Source organism: Drosophila elegans, unplaced genomic scaffold (genome assembly GCF_018152505.1).
Source record: "Drosophila elegans isolate 14027-0461.03 unplaced genomic scaffold, ASM1815250v1 contig_520, whole genome shotgun sequence".
Taxonomy (NCBI): Eukaryota; Metazoa; Arthropoda; class Insecta; order Diptera; family Drosophilidae; genus Drosophila; species Drosophila elegans.
In genome coordinates, this window is record NW_024545903.1 from 3,929,462 (window position 1) to 3,950,011 (window position 20,550).

The 20,550-nt window shown below is 38.3% G+C and overlaps 1 protein-coding gene across 1 annotated transcript in view; it reads right to left on the bottom strand.

The window, feature by feature from the left end:
• The window catches only part of LOC108145415 (histone-lysine N-methyltransferase 2D), a 75,791-nt gene extending 55,480 nt beyond the window's left edge, over positions 1-20,311 (bottom strand). Inside the window, 1 exon segment of the mRNA XM_017270822.2 lies at positions 19,791-20,311. The gene's annotated coding sequence lies outside the window, so the exon portion shown is untranslated.
• Positions 20,312-20,550: the final 239 nt, after the last annotated feature.

Consider the following 20,550-nt stretch of genomic DNA (forward strand, 5'->3'; position numbering starts at 1 on the left):
GAGTCGCAGTCGGACTCAAACTTCTGCAGCTCCGATTCAGACCCTCAGTTTGCTGTTCCTAATGCACTGACCCAAAAATTCTTTATACATATTGTTACGATTAAATATTTCATTTTAGTATATATATTTTTTTTTTCAAAATGATTAAATACAATTTTAAAACTAAAATGAAATAATGAAGAAATGCTTTCCCAATTAGTTTAATTAGAGAATTGTAGTTTGTTAAGAGTAGGTTGTAAACTGCAAAATTCTATATGCCTTCTCGGGTTAGCTTAATGATTGATTTATCGCAAAACATGAAATAAGTTGTTTTTAAAAGAATTAAAGCTTTTTGTATAATGTAAATTATTTAAATGTTTGTTTAAATTTAGTTGTTGAGCTTTTGTGATTTTCTAATAAGTTCTGAATAATTTCACATTGGAGCAGAATTATTAGAATAAAATATGCAGCATATATACATATATATGCGGAAATAATTCAAAATTTTTAACTGGTAAGCAAGTAATTAAATTGTTTTTTGAAGTGCCTACTGTTTGTGTCGACGTTGGCCAGCCGGCACCAGTCAACGAACGCACTTTTCCGGCCACACAGCCATTCACGTAATGAGCCACAAGGAGAGGGGGCTGGGGGTTGGGGGTTTGGGGGGGGGGCAGGATCTGGATCTGGAGCAGGGGGAGCGAAATGCCAGGACTGTGCCTTGAAAGTTGGAGTGTGCAGGACATGCAATGCCAATGCCTGAGTCTGAGTTCGAGTCCGAGTCCGAGTGCGAGCCTGTGCCTGAGCAAAGCCTCGTGCTGTGGATTTTGGCCAGGAAAAGGCTGGCTTTTTGGGTGGTGAGAGGGCGTAATAATTAATTTCGTACGTTGCATGCAAATGTCTGGCCATCGCCAACCAACCCTTCTCCGGCATCTGGCATATGCATAAGAAGCAAAAACAATGCATAATATCAAGAACAGCAACAAAAACAGACTGCACATCGGCGACATACAAAATAATTTCAAGTATGCGTCAACGGCAAATGCCAAAAGCCTGTGCAGTTGCAATCTAAGGGAGCGTTTCTGGTTTCTAGGAGTTGCAAGTTGGTGCAACATGTTGTGAAAGCAAAATGTAGCGACAAAATGTGCAGCCAAATTAAGTACAATTTGCGCATATTAAAGTCTGGCCAAATTACACGGAGGCAGCAGCAACAGCAACAGCAGCATGCAACAACGGCAACATTTTGTCGCTTCCTGCGATCGCCGTTTGCCTCGAAATCTAATCAATAACCAGCAAACTAGTAGAATTTCATGTAGCACACTAAATAGCACGATTAATTATCGCCATGCTGGCAACTATAATTCAAATCAAGCTCGCTTCATTTTCAATGCAAGCCAGCCAACATGCCATCCGCAACGCTCCTATCGACTTGCAAACGCATTACAAACCGGTCTAATTATACTCATTTTCTTGCCTGCCTGCCACATGTTGCTGCTGCCAGGCTATAAATTGCAATTTCCATGCAACTTTCTATCGCCGGTTAAGAAGCCAACTGAACCAACTGAACGAACAAAAAATTTATCATTCAAAGTCGCCCCTCCGCTGGATCACTGGATCGCTCCGGATCGCTGGATCGCTCCGGATCGCATCTATAGCATATGGTCGTTTGGCGAGCGTTTTGTCTTCGACAGCAATTCGTAGGCAATATTCAAATTAATAAAATCATCAATAATTTCGCCCCGGCTTGGCAAACATGTAGAACATGTTGCTGCTGCACTGCAGCAACTTGTTGTAATTAATAGTCTAACTAAATTGTAGCACACTTGCCATCATTTAGAGTTAGGAGCCGAATGTGGCACAAAGCAATTTTTGATTAGAAACCGGGCACTGGGGGTCTGCACCAGCGGACATCGATCCCCCCAAAACCCCCTTCATGGAATGCCCCCCTCCCTCTGCGGACAACTTCATTTTTATGGCCAGCTCTGGGGCTATTAAATTTTTCTTTTGATTTGTAATTAGCGCAAAATGCATATTAAATAGCAAGCGACAAACTCGAGTGCCTCGGCCTTTGAGGAAGTGAACGGAGGTTGGCAGGTGGAGTTTTTGCGTTTTTGCTGTTTTCGGCAGCTTTAGCCAACTTTTACCATGGCAAAAATAATCAATAATGCGCCGGCATTAAGTCATTGAGTAGAACTTATTTATGCAACATTTATTTACGCACATACACACACAAACACCCAGAAGGAGCATAAAAAGTTTTGCAAGTTGCCGTTGTTTTTGTTCTTGCCGGGCTGCATTGTTTTGGGGTTGTTGCTGCTTTTCCCATCGGGGGTGTATGCCAGAACGTGCAATTTTCTTAAAAATTACACACGATTACACATGAAATACACCGTCTGATATATTATGGTAAGGCCAAGGGTTACGGTGGAAAGAAGGGAAGGGGACTTTAAGTTGTCGGCGTCATAAAGTTTCCAAGGCGTTGGAGGGATTACAACTGGGAGTGGCCTTAATAAAGGAAATTAACCAGGAATGACTAAGACTTACGGCTTAAAAAAACGTAGAAATAGCTCTAAATTATAAGAGCTTCCTTAAAAATGTGACTTCATATAAAAAATAATATTTTAATTTCAAGAGAAAGAAATCTATTGATATCAAGTCAAATATGATCTATTTATCTTGATGGCAAAGGGGGGTTTGTGTTGAAAAAAAAAGCTTTTTTTTTTCCATTTTCCACGGAAAGGGCCAAGAACAATGGGCACTTGCAATCCGGTCAGTGGACTACAGCCAACTGGCTTTCATAAGCCCATTTCATTCATTCGCCATATATTTTCCACTCAAATCATTAAAAAAATAATAATAATAATAATGAAATTTGCGTGATTCAAGCGGAGCACGCACTAGGCGATGCCAATAACAGCAGCAACACAACAGCCGGAGGCGTACTCAATACAACAGCAATAACAGCAGCACGGCAGCAACATTGGCAGCAACAATAAACATGTGCAGGCAAACGCCCCCGGAGGGAAGAGCAAAAAAGCAAAAAAGCAAAAAAGCGGTAAAGGAAGTCAAAGTCAGGCCCAGTCTGAAGCTGAAAAATCAACCCTCTCATAGCACGAGTCCTGCGTCCTTCCTGCACACTCACACTCGCCCAGACATTGTCCTTAATGCGCCGCGTAATGAGTTATTCGCATTTTTTCCTGTTTTGTTTGGCCCAGCTGACTCCCCTGATCGCCCACATTTGGCGATTTTAATTCATTTAGAGAAGGAAATAACAATGAGGAATAATGGGGCGCCACTGGCTCACTAAATGCAGAAATTTAAATGCCCTCAAATACCCTATATAACGGTGAACATTGAAGTAATCTTTTGTGCTTTAGTTTATTTTTAATTTGAACTTATATTTTGTAGCTCTAGACTCTTTGAATGGGAGATACAAACTTACTTTACCAAGTGTAGACTTAAAAATATTACTTGTTACAAACGTTTTTCGTCTTACTCAAGATTTTAGCCTATTAAAATCGACACATAAAATTAAAACAAATGGGCACCATTACATAAACAGGGCTCTCTATCCTCTTCTTTGTAAATAACAAATATATTTTAAAATCTATGCTTAATTCATTATAAATAAAAAGGCAAGCCCTATAAGAATTGTGTTTTTTAATATTTATTTTGATAAGCCACAACGAAGTTAGTTTCTCTTTGATTAGAATGCATAAACAAAATATATGATCTCGAATTTCTTTTCCTTAATTTTCGTATGCAATTTTATTAGCCCACATAATTGTTGGGAAACTTAGCATACCCTCATCTGAGAGCTCCTTGAGTGGGTCGAGAATTGCATGTCCCGCTCCGTGCTGCAGTCGTATAATCTAGGGGTTGTGGGGAAGTTAGGGAACGGGCCACAGGATTGCACCCCGAACCGCACACGACATCTAGACATGAGAGCACAAAACATAATTTCGCTAAATTAGCGAAAAACAAAAGAAGTGCCGGGAGGAAGGCGGCTCAGTTCAGTTCAGTTCAGTTCAGTTCATTTCGGTTCCGTTCGCGTTTGCATTTGCGTTTGCGTTCGTTTTGAAAACTCCCCAATTGAGCACGCACCAAAATCATTTGCAGACTCGACTCAAGGGGTGAAGCGCCCATAATCAACGTCTAAATATTTGGTAAAACGTAGAAAAAAGCGGTAAAGAAATTGGATTGAAACCTGCATTTTGGTGCCGGGCAACGGACAACTAATTATAAAATTTTTGCAACCCCCGAGCGAACGGGAAGGCAAACCCTTTTTGGCGAACTGCATGTGTCCGGGGTAAGTGATTGTGTACGTGCTCATTATGGAAATTTCTTGCTTTCCCATTTTTTATTTTTCATTTTTTTTTTTTCTGCAGCTCTGTGGCAGTGCAAAAATTAATGCAAAGACCACAGTCGGGCGGTGTGGGTCGTTAATGACACGAAGCCGGAATTTAGGAGGGGACCTTAGCGAGCGAATCGCTTGACAAAGGTTTATTGGGGCTTTGGCACATGCGATACGCGATTATAATTAGAATTTGGCCGCGGGGTATTGCACTGAACATGGTCAAAAGGACCTCGTGCGGCATGACATGACCATTCGACGAGGGTGGTTCTCAACTTATCTGGGGTTGCAAAGACTTTTATTTCGGCCGAGGGGCAAAGTGTTATGGTAATCGAATTTTGAATCGATTAACCGGGTAAGAGTCGTTGTCGTTCCACAGCGGAAGTAAGTCGCTTAAATTGCCAGGCTTATTCAAAAGAATTTAATGAAATTCGGCACAAGCCTATCTCTATAGATTCGCAATGCCAGATTTAAGACCGATCATCACCGAAAACTTAACTTTACTCAACTTAAAATGCAATGTATATTTTCAGCACTGAAATTTCATCTTTATTGTGAAGTGTGCTATTAAAATATCGGTAAGTATCCGATAAGCCCAGGCTATTATTGGTAGTTTTTTTTTAAATTAATTACTGACTTGCTTTTAACCCAACTTTACTGCCTAAAATATAAACGGAATGAGGCAACTTCAGATGGATTTAAGTGTGCAATAAAATTTCAGCGATTTCCCGATTACACTTAGAAATGCATCAAAATATAACCGGGCCTTTACCATTTCCCATTACCATTTGCATACCCTTAAAATGGCTATCTATAATGAGCTGCAAAATATGAAAATGCAACTAAATGGCCCGCACTCGATCGTCAAAGGTTGCATTCAAATTGAGTCTTTAAAGCGCTCAATTAACTCCCGATAAAATAGGGCGCAGGGGATCGAGGTGGGTGTGGGGCGTTGAATCAAATCAAATGTTGCACTTTGCATGTGCCATTTGGCGAGTGTAATTAGACGGAAGGAGACGGCATCATTGTGTGACTGTACCCGCCAGGCCGACTGCACGGTAATTTATTATTTATTTATTATAATTATTTATTTGCTTGACGCGGTCGCTTATTAAAAGCTACTTAAAGCGCCGCTAGCGAACAATGGGCCAGGCCATTAGGAGCCACCAGGGGCAACAAAATCCCCCTTCCTTCCACCACACAACCCGGTCATAATTACTGCAGGTTGCAGTTTGCCCACTGCAAAAACATTCCACTTGATATGCCGTCCACGTAGCTGCACGCACCGCTCGCTAGATGGCGCTGGTGTATGGTACGGCATGTCATTTGTTTATGACAGCTAACCTCTCATAATCAAGCGACGTTATAAATTTGCCAGAATGTAAGCTGATTATAAGCTGATTGTGAGTGTGTGTGGGTGGGCGGGGGCTATTTTTTAATTAACTTGAGTTAAGGGGAAAGTCATTTGAGGAGCCATTGACTGGCTAATGGCCGAGTTCAACTTAGATAAGGACTGTACATTGTTAGTTGTTAGTAGTTTCACATGCAAAACTAACGCATATAGAAATTTCAACCATGGCCGTTTGGAAGTGAAATTTTTGATTTCAATTGAAATAAATTTCCATTAATATTTGTTAATTGTTAGTTAAGTGAAAGAGGGAGAGAGGGAGTGAGAAGAAAGCAACAATCGTTATATTTGCTAATTGAGATTTGACCTGATGATATGGCGAAATGAGCACAACAATAATAACTAACGATGAGCGAAATTGACGTCAACGAAAAATTGTTGCTAGAAAGAAATTCTGTGAAAGTATGTTAATTAATGAAAGAAGAACAAGAGGCTTTAGCCCCAGAACCAGAATAGGAAATTTATACGCTACTGTATTTGACTTTTTATGAGCCATTGCAAATAAACTGAGGAAAATTGCGTGTTAAATTGAACAAATTGTGCTTTGGTAATAAAATTTGACGATAAAATTAATATATTTGCAGTTAAATATGAACAGATCATAATTAAATCATATATCTTATTTTTATAAATTTAAATCGCCGTATTTCTGATAATTTAAAATCCATAATGTTTGAACGTGTATTGTATTTTGTAGTTTAGGGTACTTGGTTAGGTTTGTGTAGCTGCTACCACACAAATTTCATGTTTATTAGATTTGAGTTATTCTAAGTACGTTTAGGAATTCAAAATAAAAATGTCTTAGCGATATTGGATTTCAATAGACTTAACCATATACATAAGTGGAAAAAACCTGCTGACAAATTTATACATATGTGTTAATGCAGGCATTTTTATGGGTCTTGCTGAACAACCTTCGATTGGGCGGCGTTAATCCAGGTAAACGGCAACCCATCAGGTGATTGTCTCGGCATTCGCAGACACCTTTCCATTATGCAAAGGCCCGTAACTAGATGCCCGCAAATCTGCGTAGATATTTAGCCGCTCCACGGGCCTTGCGGCATTTGGCTGAAAACCCACCGAGAAACAACGCCCAACAGACACAAATAAGAAACAAACGAAAAAAAAAAAATAAAAATACGGGCACGATCAGGATCCCGTACCGTCGTCACACTTGCCTATAATTTGTGCCCAGAGTGGCAACAACAAAATCAAATGGCACGCATGAAATTAAAGTTTAGGCGCGCAAAAATTTATATGTACGACGCCGTGTGCCAATTAATGTAAATTACGCGACGGCGACGACGGCAACACGACACCGACAACGGCAACGGCAACGGCAACAACAACAGCAATGGAAATTGCAACTGCAACTGCAGCAGCGATATGGCAACGCTGTCGGGCTTCAAATGAGGCCCCCAAGGGGTGCACCACGCAACTTTTTGAAAGTGCGCACAATAACGCCTGCAAGAAATTAGCGGGCTGAAAACACACATTGTAAAATATTATTAAACGCGTCAATTTGTTGCCGTCAGTCGCCGACTCAATCTCGGAGGCTCATTAAGTGCGTGACGGCCACAACTGATGCATAAATGCATGAGGCCAACTAAGTCGAACTGGGCCAACTGTACCACACTTCCACGCATGATCTATAAGCATTAGGGAAGCTGGAAGACAGGATGATCAACCTTTGTAGTTTCAAACTGTAAATTTATATTTTCCTGATATAACTTTTTGCTGTGATTTATTTTTAATATTTAAAAAATTATTCAAACAAATAAAGCATTGTATGTTCTATAATATTAAAATAGGTATTTTGAATTAAAACAAATAATCTTTGGCTCATTATATAAATGTAAATTGAAATATAAATATAGATGAAAAAAAAATTGTCAACAAAATTAAAATAAAAACCTAACTTTATGCTTTCATTCTCTGCGATCAAGATAAAAAAATATTGGATAGTCAAATGTGTGCTAACTGTACCGCTTTCGATAATTACATTTCAAACGCTTGATTATCTAACATCAAGCTCTGCCCGCCGACCAGCTTATTAAAAGGTTAAATATCTTTGCATTGAACTCGTTATCGCAATTGCCGACGACGATAGCGTAATATCGCAAAAGACCAATCAACAAAAGTATATTTATTTAAATGAGTCTAAATTACGGCTCATTGAAAACGAATTGTTGAGAGGCATTCTATGATTGGAAATCAATATGAAAACACAAGCGGAACGAATACGTAAATTAATAAAAAATCAGAAATCAGTGAAAAACGGTCAGTAAATGTTCAATTTATGTGACAATAATTGAGGCCCGTAAGGGGTACTCTGACGACAATGAGCCAGGGAAGGAGAGAAAATGAAAAGAAATAACCAATCAGGGCCATATTAATCAATCTTTAATGAAAGTAATTTAAATGTGTTAATTTTTGTTCAACATTCTGCTATTGTTTTGCTGGCGGTGGTGATTTCTTGGAAATTGGAGGAACGCATTGCAAAGTATGCCTCTCTAGGTCTCCTTCAGTATCTTCAATTAAATGAGGCGTCATAAATGACGCAATCAAGACTTACTTTGCTCTTCAATTATGGCCCGGCTTGGCCATAATGCCAATTAATCAACTACGACAACACAATACATATTTATTAATAATCAGTAAAAATAATTTAGCCAATTAACAGCAACAACATTCCACGAAGTGTGGACTCAGAAATCACAGAGAACTCAAAAGCAACAACATGAAAAACTCCGCTTGATTGTCGGAATATTTCCATTACTGTTGCAACTGTCGGCTTTTGTGGAAAGACATTTTTGAGTTTGACAGATTTAATTATTATAAATAAAATACGAGCCCAGCCAAGCAGGCCAAAGGGGTAATTAAGTGAAGTGGCATGAGGGCTGTGAGGAAATATAAAAACTGCAGACTTTGTTTATTTGGTTCTCCAAATTTATAGACTCTTTGATTAATCCCTGCCAAGAGAAATGCACTCGTAAAATATTCGATTTCAGCTTGCCAACATCAAACCTTAGAAAGCAGTAGTGGTTAATAAATTACGATAGGAAATTTCATTCTTTGGATGGAAAATTACAATTATTATTGTAAAGATTGTATTGTATTTTTTGGTTTCTGCAGACAATAAGTGTTTTTGTCTAAGCCCATATTTGTATTAAAGTTTGGGATTAGATAATTAATAATTAAAACTCATTTTTAGCATAATCATATTATTGATTAAGATTTATTGGTGTCATAGGCAATTGCTTAGACCTCATATAAGCAAACCAGAACATACTTAAACAGACAAAATTATATTGTATAATAAAAAGAATAATAAATACATATATTTTTTCAACCATATAATATTTTGACTTTATAATTCAGTTCCTTATCTATCGGGACAATCCAGAAAATTCCTACCCGACACATGTCCCCACTGCAAAACCGTTCGTCTCGTCTTTCTATCTGTCTCTGTTGCTCTGTTGCTCTGTTTTTGTCAGTCAATGGAAAATTGATCAGAAATTATTGCCAATTGAGCGCCAAAATCGCTCACACACGACTCACAAATGCAAAGTGTGCGAGTGTGCGAGTGTGCTCGCCTATATACACTGAAATTTGCGCTCATTTAGGCTCATAAATTGCAGTCAAGACATGGATATACGAGTATAGACCCCAATAGAGGGAGACGGCAGGCCGAGAGGGAGAGAACGAGAGGCAAATATCGCATTTGGCATTCCTTTGCCAATAGAAATCAGTGTTGTTTGACGCTTTTTACATGCCAAAGTTACCATAGTCGCTGTGGCATTGTTGGATTTCTTGGTGTGTTACCGTTTATTAATTATACCAGCTCCAGTTCGCGTTGCTTTATGGACTGGGTCGTGCATTTGGAATTATGCTAAATTACATATGCAAGTGTTGATGCCGGTAATGAAAAGTCGGTCGAAATGGTCCGACTTCGGCTTCGGATTGGCTGCAATGCAATCGCAGGGCAATTACACATACGCAGTGCTGGCCAGATCCATAATTGCTAGCAATAAAGCCGAGACTCATTTAGATAACTTATTCCTGTTCCGAAGCCCGTAATCTCGGTGTATTTTCGCATAAGCTTACAGTAGTGAAGGGGGAAACTTTTGTTCCCAGCCAGATTGCCACCGAACAACTAAAAACAAACACTGGCTGAACAAACACACACACGCACACCTGCGGAGAGAGAGAAAATCAAGTCAGCGGAATAACAGAAGCCCAGCAGACAAAGTCCAACGCCACTCGCATAAAGATATATATATATATATATATATATGCACAACTATACATATGTCTGCCGAGTGATGCGCGAAAAAAGTGGCAACAACCGCCGTGACATTGCAGCCAACTTATGAAGTTGTAAGAGCCTCTGCTTAGCGTCTTGGCCATGGCAGCGAACACAAACTTGGCCCAAAACAGCCGCACAGGCGGCGCAACAGGCGGCAGCTGCGACAACCGCAAACACGGCCGAAACGACCGGCGCCTCCACTTTGGCTAAGAGCAGCAGGCGCTCAGCAGTCTGAACACATCGACACATGGCCAGCAGCAGAGCGTGCGCGTCGGAAAAAAGCTCGGCGAGGAAAGCCCCACAGAATCCCCCGCCCACAAGCGATTGTGGTGTTGGAAGTTGTGTGCTGGCTGGTGGGTGGTGGGTAGTGGGTGGCTGGTGGCTAGTGGTGGGGAAAATCGGGCAGATGAAGTCAAACAGATTTGAGCAAGTGATTGCACTTGGGAGTGGAGCGATGCGGCGACAAAGTGTCATGAATGAGATGTGCAGATTTTGTACGACAATAAAACAATTTGTTTGCGAATGCATTTTCATAACAGATTTAATCAAATCAAAATTAAAATCATGGAAATGCTAATAATAATATGAAATATGAAAGAATACATAAAGTTACAAATAATTGAGCTAATATTAATAGAACAATTCTGTGAAAAAGTTTTGTATAATGCCTTAAAAAACCATATTTCAGCTAAGATAGCTCATGTGCAGAATAAAAAATGTCAGCATTGTCTTACATTTACTTGTTTCTAGATAACCTAAAGTGCGATAAGCTAAATAAAATAAAAATAAAACGCAAGTTTGTTAAATCAAAAAAAATTAAAAACAGGAGATTAATTAATTAGAAAATCTAATTTGAAAGACAAGTCAACATCTAACATAAGCAGGTAACAAAAGTATATTAATGGGAAATAAATAAAATATTTTAGAAAATATTTTGTTCTTGCTTTTTCAACCTTTAAATCTGAATAAATCTCTTTCATACTACTCCTTTTATTCCACCCTTTCTAAAAATGAAACTCTAACCTCGGCCAATGATTCAACCAGGGCGTTATAAGTCAAACTCAGCAGCTTGATCTTCTGAGAGTCCATGAATTGCACTCAGCAAACACTCAAGATACTCCCACAGAAACACACATATTTTCCTGTAAGCCACCACCCAAAATTACTCTCCTTCTTCCTCACTCTCGCTGGAAATTTAAAGGGAAAAACCTCAATTAGAAACACCCACTAAAAGAAAAATTACAGTCTCTTGGTGTATACACAGTTAAAAAAGAAAAGGGGGAAAAAACAACTCTATAAAAAAAGATAAAGTTTTTTCACCTCTACCCATTTCAACTTTGGCAAATCTTTTCTGAAAATAAAACAGGAGCAAGTTGAAGAAATCAGCACTTCTCACGCCGATGTTTTAACATATAATTTTGGCACACGACCCAGCAAAAAAAAAAGAAGAAATAAACTGTGGCACTTTTGAACCCAGAAGGGGGGTTGGGAAATTTGGAGTGACTGGATGGATTGAGGGTTCAACAGGTTGCTTCTGTCGTCATCCTCAGAAAACTTCCTTTTTCTATGTGCGACTGTGTGTGTGCTTTGGCCCTTTTTGTGAATGAGCTCATAAAACGTTTTTCTTTTCACAGCGCCCGGGTGTTGATGTCGTCGTTGTCGGTTGTCGGTTGTCGTTGTCGCTTGTAGGTTGTAGGTTGTCCCACGTCCGTCCCTTTTTCAGGCATGGAGACTGCCGACTGGCGTGCGCCCCAAGTTGCTCTTTAGTTTTCAATTTTTTGCTTTTCAGCTCAGTCCATGCTTTGGCTTTTGTGCTGCCTTTGGCTCAAAAACCGACGACTGGGGAGCTGCCTTTGATAGTCTCGGTTTGGGCCAGTCCGCTGCTCGTTTTGATTAAGTGCGAAACAATTAAGGCGGCTGCTGCTGATGCTGCTTACGAAGTTAATCGAGTCGGGGTCACCAAAGGGGGCGTAGATGGGCGGTGGGGGCAGAAGGTAGCATGACCCCAAAACAGCTGCTTTGGCTAACCGAACAAACTGCTTGTGGCTGAGTGGCTGGAACACGACGGATAAATATGGCTTTAATAAAGGGACAGATAAGAGGGAATCTCAAATGTTAAAACATTTTAAAAAGTTTAAAACTATATATGAACTCATACAATGCATTTTTGAGGAAAGTGTCTTTAAATTAAAGGAAAAGAGACAGAAGCGAACCATTATTATAAAATTAACAGGTCATCAACGACTGTAATATGTTTTAAAAAAATCTTTGAACTCTACAAGCCAGTCCACTTCGTAAGGATAATTCGAATTTCTTAAAACAACACCATACTTTAAATTCTAAGAAATTATAAAATTGAATAACGACTTGATAACCTTTTTTTGTAATGTTAAGCTTAAATAATGTATAACGCAGGCTTTAATTTTACAATCTATTCTGAGTTTAAAGTTGATTAAAGACATGAAGCAATTTTTAATCAAAATCCGAAAGAGTCCTTTCGTTGTAACTTGGACAAAATAAGAGTGACTGTTTTGTATAGTTGCCGACCTATACTACCCATCCACAATCGGTTTAGAAAAATGAATTTTGTTTTGGTGGAAAAACAGATTTTTAAAAATCGATTTTTTTAAGAAAATAATTCTATGACCAATTTTTTTTCATTTTTGATAAGGGTGGGGGTCATCAATTTTTTCAAACATTTTAAAATCTGACAAATTTTTAACTGCGAATGCCATTTGATAGGCAATTTAATGACGAATTTAGCGATGTATGATATTCAAACATTTTACTATTACAGCCTCAGCGTTTTGATAGAAAAACTGATTTTTAAGGTGTATTTCTTGAGTTTTTGGAGACTTGTCAAAAAACAAAATCCGAAAGAGTCCTTTTGTTGTAACTTGGACAAAATTAAGTAAATAAAATTAAAGTACTGGATGTGAAAAATGTTAAGTTCTTTAAGCGTATCTTGCAAAAATTATGTAACATATATAAAAAAAAATTTTATAAATATAAATTTCTAAAAAAAAGGTATTAATTTAATATAAATTAAAAATAATATTACATTTTAGTGTAAGCCGTGTATAAATTTGAGATTGCGGTTTTCTTATTTTGAAATATAAATAAGTTTTAATTAAGTTTCTTACACCTATAATAATAAAACAAACTTTAATTCACATTATTCAATTATTAGTAATTATTTAAAAAAGTTTTGGGTAGGTACTTGTCATCAGCATTATTTTGCTCTCTTTTTTCGGAAGTCTTAGGACTAGCCACTTAATGATTGTTTCACTTCTTACGCAATCATGGTACTAGCAACTGAACAAACTGTCGGTTGCAAGAAAACCCTCCACTCAGAGAGCAAAACGCCCTGGGCCTTATCACACTACTGCTGCCAACACCTACACCAAAACATGATTCCTTGCCATCTACTCTCCGCAAACTGCTGCTTAGCCACTTTAGCCATAAAAATATAACACCTGCTTATCTCGGATGCCACCAGGGCACAGAACGCCACCCACCCAAAAAAAACCCCTTCCAAAGAGCCCCACCGAAGGGCAAAGCCACAAGCCCAAAGGCAACCGAAAAACATTTCTCAAAACGAGGCTAAACGGGGAAGGAACACTGGGATGGGGATGAAAATGGTGCGGGCACTGACCTAACCTCCCGTAAAATGCTTGAGCCAACAAATGCCGTAGAAACACTTATACGGAATTCCTCAACGCCTGGTAAACCAGGGCTGGGGCGTAAAATCCACCCCAGGAAAAAACAGCCCAGGCATAGCCCAAACCAAAAAATCTAAAATACAAGAAAAAAAAAAGGGAGAGTGGATTGAGAGCCAAACAAAACCAAAACCAGAGCAAAGTTTCGAAAGTCGCAGCCAAGTGCCGACGGCAAATGGAGACGTACCCCTAACCCCGTGAAATCTTGGGAAACATTTAACGGATTTTCTCTGGGAGGCGCGTTAGTCGTTTAACATGCATTATCCTGGCCGAAAACCAAACGAAAAACGCTGAAAAAAAAAGTGTTGACATTAAAATAATAATTTTAATTGCCTCAAATAACACAAAGGTCCGTGGTGACCCTTGGACAAGGATGCAGGATAACTGAACATGTGTGTGTGTGTGTGTGAGCGGGGTCTATTTAAACACAAAGGGTAATTAACATTTTTCTTTTCGTCCGGGTCCTGGCCGAAAGGATAAGCAGCTTGTTTAGCCTGGCCAAAGTCAAATGAGCAAAAAAAAATACAAGTAAAAGGGACCCAGCAGCACACACATTACGTGGGTTCGTATGGCAGTTCCTTTTTTGCGGTTTTCGCATTTGGTTTAACTTAGCTGGTAAGTACCCCCAGGTTCTTGGTTGGGTTCTGGATTCTGGTTTCTGGATTCTGGATGCGGGATGCTGGATTCAGCAGGATTCAGTCGACCGCCTTTCAACACCTTCAACAAAGCGTGAATTAAGTGCTCGAGATTTTCCACACTTAATACAACAAATTTACAGCAGCTCCGTGCAACATGTGGCATGCCCCTTGCCTCACTTCACCGCTCCCGATCACCGCACTCCCCATTCTGTCGAGTTATTTGCGCAATTAGCTGGTTTCGGTGGACCATCTGTGCAACTGTGTCGCGTCTCATTAAGTACGATCTGACTGCTCAAATAGCCAGAGAGACGAGCGACGGGTCGGGCGTAGAGAAATTTTTAATTGCATTTAATTAACAATTATTTAACGAAAAACACTAAAACGAGAAATAAAATTAGTTGAAATTACAACCGAAATTCCTCATCTGCGTGTGATCCGCAAATGAAAAGTGTTATTTACTCACAAACATATTTAGCAGTCCGGTTTGAAAAGTGTGTTAAATAGAATTTTATTGAGTAATTCAACATTTTTTAGGATATGTTTATAAAGCATGTCGCTTACGTTTTTTAAAACAATTTAAGTTAGCAAGAAGATTTATGCAGATAACATACAATGTTCAGAAAATAAAATTAACTCTTGATTCAAATTAGAAGTTATTTAAACTGTAAGTATATTAACAAGATAATGTCTTCCAAAAAATCAAGTATGGTAAATTCTGGTTATTCACGAAAAACGATAAATAAATAACAGTACGATTTAACAAATTAATTAATATTAATGCATTTATAATCAATACTGTTAAAAAGTGTTTTTTTAATAATATTTTTGAGTATTTCATCAATTCATTTCATACATTTATCAAACCTTTGTATTAATACAATAAAAAACTTTTTATTTGCTTAAGATTCTAAATCATGATCTTAAACATAATCTACTCCGAGAATTGTAAGAAAAATGTTAAAAAAAATACTTTAAACTTAAAAGAAATGAATTTTCCCACTCTTAAAATTGATTATGTTTCAAATAGGAGTTGTCCATCGGCATAATTACCTAAGCACGACAGACTTACATTACTCCTATCGTTTATCTGGCATCTTTGACAATCCATCCATCAAGCATGATTGGATCCATCGAGCAACCCCGAATTTTGTTCCTCGGAACTCCATTTCCATCTTCACAATGCACGCAATGCCAACGCGGTAAAGTAGTGTTTTTAATAGCTAATTGAGCAAAATACTTTATGGAATGAAATTAATTATGGCTTCATGTTTTTGGACTACAAAAATTCGGCTTGTTTCACTTAGTTTCTCATTGTTCACGCAAAAGCATAAATTGTTTAATTGCTAATTAAGAATAGGAAACGGGCAACAAACGATAAATGTAATGAATTAGAAGGCGAATCGAAGGCAGTTGACATTATTTCAGTTCTAGCGTGTGACAATTCGCATTAATTACAAGAAATGCTCCAAAAAACCAGCCATTAAAGAGGGGGATGGGCAGCCAACTATATGGACAAGAAGTCGCCGGAGGGGACTCTGAAATGGCGAAATGAAAGTGCGGAGATCCCCCGACTTTCCGCATTTGGCGTGTTTTAGGCTGCTGCCGCTGTTTGCTGCTTGGACACTTGTGACATTTTCTTAATTGAAATGATGCGCGTTCGTTGATAAAATTTCGTAGCCTCCGTATATGCGAGTGTGTATACATATATATTGCCGCACTTGGACACTCTCTTGCACGTTTTGCTGATGATTATTATTACTCTTCATTATTGTTCATTATTATATGAGCGGCGTGTGTGCGTGTTTTTCGCTTTTTGTGTAGGCTTTGTGGCATGTGCGGCATGCAATATCTTATTTTGGTGGCCCGGCGAAAAGTGAGCCAATCCTCACAAGATCATCTCCAAATGGCAACGCTCAGCATATACTAAAGCGAAAATAATTGGGAATAATTTTAGTACTCAACAATTGAGGATGCTCAAAAATGTTTCCCGCTAAGAACATTCTTGGGTATCCAAAAAAAGTCACAATTTCAGTAATAAATAAGTACTTTAAATTCTTTTTTTTTTTTTAATTTAAAAGTTTGCTTTCTTTGATATTTTTAATGGTTAAATATGGATTTTTGAGACTAGTAAATAATAATAATAATAATAATACAACACAAACATTTGTGTGACCTACTAAATAGTTGAGTCAGTGCATTAATTGATTATTCATTTGCAAGCGACTTTATCTTATTAAAAGGAAGTGGTCAACTGATTTTAAAATTTCACAAATACTTGTTTCCCTTTGATTCGCCTTCTGGTTGGATGGGCAATGCATTTCCAATTGCTGTTGGCATTCGGAGAAACACACTTCCTGCATTTACGCCACCCTGCCTGTATTAGGGCAATAAAATAGCATTTTATGTTTGCACAAGTTTGCCAATTGGCCACACATCAAAAACAGCAGTGAAATCCTTTCAAGATGCCAGTGCCCGCCTCTCGAGTTCGCCTCATTTGCACAAACTTCAATGCCTTTACGGGGCATAATTATTGCTTTAATTATGCTTAATTAAAATGGCCGCCCACATGGGGAAGGCGTGGCCCAGGCAGCTGTCCAAAATACGAGGCATATAATTAAGCGTTTTGCTTTGCAGATTTTCTTTCTTTCATTTTTATGATTTGCCTACGTAAAGTGACAACGTGACGCGATCGTTGGGTATATATCTTCATTTTTTTTTTTTTGACGAGGTTACGGGGGAAATTGCAATTCTCCGCTGGCTTTTGGTTATTTTTAATGAGGTGTGTGTGTGTGTGGTGTGTTGGTTTGCCTCCTTGTTGATTTGTGCTGCAGTCGTTTTGTTGTTTTTCCGCTTCTTGTGCCACTGCATTTTTATGCGTTCGTCATCCGTTTGTCATAAACAAGAAACAGCAACTACAGCAACAACATTTAATTTATAATTTAATATCTAATCATTTTTTTTTCGTCGTCGTTGATTTTCTTTTTCACAGCTATTTGTGCATTAAAAGTTGCCGCAATGCGTTTGGCAGCAGACACGCGCATTTAATGGATTTCACTGATTTGCAGAAGATGCCACTCAAAATCCAAAAAAAAATCACAGTCAATTTAATGATGTTGATTAATTTCACAATCAAAGAAAACCGAAATTGTAAAATGGATGTTTTTACTGAAAGACCGAATAGTATGCATATTTAAAAGTATACATTTTTGTGCAGTAAACAAAGCTTAAATCGAAATAGATTGCGATTTTTTGAGCGTTGACTATAAATGCCGACGGCATTTTGAGAAATTGTGGTTCTAACTTTTGAAAAGGTATGTTTCGATTGGGGGGTCTCAAAATGTCACTGTTATTCAAAAAATGCTCAGAAAATTGTATAGGTATTTAAAATGTTTAATTTATATTGATTTATAAAACTTTCAAATCATTTTTTGAGGATATTAAATGCTATACTTATCGATTTTTAATATAAGTTATGTAATTATCAACATCAACATCAATCAAATTTAATCTCAGCTTCTGTATTACTGGCAAATAGTTGTTTTGGGTCTGAATAATTTAAACCTAGTCTTGAAGATTCAATTGAATATTACCACACAACATTGCTAAGAAAAATCCTACTCTTTCTACAACGCATCAAACCCAGTTAAGTACTTGAAAAATCTTAAATTTAAATGCAACTCATTAGGCCGCGATATGCACACGCTGAATGTCATTCCAGAGTTTGGCCATTATATTTGTGGGGGCCTTAGAGCCCAGTTAATTCTCGCTAAATAATTGCCGGCGATAACGAGGCGTGTAGAACGAGTTGGGAGCAGGGAAATAGCTAACTCTGCTTGGCAACGACAATGAAACGAGCAACAAAGAGACTAAATTCTGTATTAATTTGCAATTAATGCAGCTAATTATATTTAATTAAATGAGCGAGCCACGCTAACAATGCACTGCATAGATACTTTGTTGGGACCTGGATGCATATGAGGGGTGGTGCTGGGTTCGGTGGGATCGGTGGAAATGCTAGGGGAAGGGGCAGGGGCATGGGCATGGGCAGGGGCTTCCAAGTAGAGCTTGAGCACTGGGAAAAAAATGTAGCGCGCAGGTTGGTCCGGCTTTGAAATGAAACTGATTATTACAATTGTTGTTACGCCCGCTGGCGCTGTTGTTAGTGCGAATTGTGCGCTTGCTGCTGCTGCTGCTGCTGCTACTGTTTATTGTATCTCATAGATACGTTTATTTTCGCAAAAATGACACTGAGCCACGGCGAGTCAATTGTAATACGTTTTAGTCATTTTTCGTGGGGTGGCAGCAGTCGCAAGGCTTAGCACATTAAACTATTTATGTGTAGAGTTTCATTCTGATTTCGTTTTAGCGATCGTTTGATGAGCCTCATTGTTGCAAATTGCCACTGTCCACGTCCACAGCCGCCGTGCCGTATTATTAGTTTGTTTATGGCTATTTATTATATTTGGTTTTATTATTAGAACGTCGCAACTATTTTTGAGCCGCTCGCACAATTCGCTCATGCACATGCCCATGCTCATGCCGACGATAATGCTAATATTGATAAAATTAACGTTAATTAAAGTTATTAACCGCCTGCAGCGAATTCGCATCAATTTATTGGTTATTTCATATTACCATGTCAGGGTTGAGATTTACATAAAAATTGCATTTGGCTGTTTCGAACAGTAATCAAGTGACTGAAGTGCGTGAGAGGCTTAAAAGGTTTGATTTTTCTTAATTCTTGACGAGCTCTTCAGTTAAATGATGATTATTATTATTTATATAAAACTCATTACTTAGTATTAAATTTGGGGTCAAGTGGTTTGCAAAATAAGTTGTTCTGCTTCTAACGCAAATTTTGTATTTTAATTGACATGTTTAGCCCAGGCACTGCACAATGATTTTCTAATTTATAGAATCTAGGTCCTTGAAATACAAAACTTCCAACAAAGTACATATATTTTTTTTTCTTATATCATAATGTTCTATTAATAATACATAATGTAACCACTGGAACTAATTAAACTTAGACTGAGACTTTGAATATTGCTTATACAAAATATTCATAAAAATTATACATAATTTTAACTTAAAAAACAAAATTTATCCAGAGTATAAAGAATTTTAATTTAAATAAGTATATAACATATTATTTTTGTCTTCGGTGACTTTAAAATAACTTTCACGTTTAAGGAATAAAAATAAGGATATTGCAATGGATAGATGATGACTATTAGTATTGAAATGTCATTGTTTGACAAAAAAATCCCACTTATCGTAATTATATTTGGAAATAAGTATGCTACGATTTCCCTAACATTTAAATATATATCGAAAAAGTTAAATATCGAGATCGAAGATGAAACAAATACCAAATGTTAATTACCGTAATTTTTGTAGTTTTCTTAATCAATCAGCTGCCAATGTCAACGAAGCTCTGTCTGTTTTTCCTCTGAACAGTTGATTTTCTTGATTCCTGTTTTTCCAACACTTGCTTTTCAGCCTTTTTGTTTTTTATGTGAATTTATCTTGAAATTCTTATCACAAACTAGCACGGAATTCAAAGTATTCATGAGTATCTATGAGTAACAATGAGTATCTGATAGATAGTTTTCACTCACGCACGATCGCAACGCGCCAAAAATCTCGAACTGGGTGTTTCTCTATCGAAAATCGCGGCACAACTACTACGGAACTACTATATGGTTCAAAAGTTGCAATGATAATGAGATGTCTTGGGCACACGCCGAAGATTGTTGGCTTGCTTTGGGTGGTTGCACTTTGTTTGTTTGTTTGTTTGTTGCTTGCGTTGCGTTGCACGAGTTGAATCGTATCGACTCGAATCGAATCGCTTGAGATATGGCCGTTCGATTCCGGTTCAGATCAGCCGTCGTACGTTCAGGCGCAGCGTCGCTCGTCGACTGAATGAACGTGTGGCGCACGAGCGGCGCTTTGGACCCCCAGCAATCATAAGCATAAGTAGCAGGGGAGCAACAACAACAACACCACGCGACGGCGGCAAACACGAGCAAACAAAACGAAGGCGCAGAAACCCGAAGCTGCAGTACCAGCTCAACAGGAGCAAGCGAGAGGGCAATGAGGGAGAGCCTGCGCTCTTTCTCTCTTACTCACTCACTCATTCACTC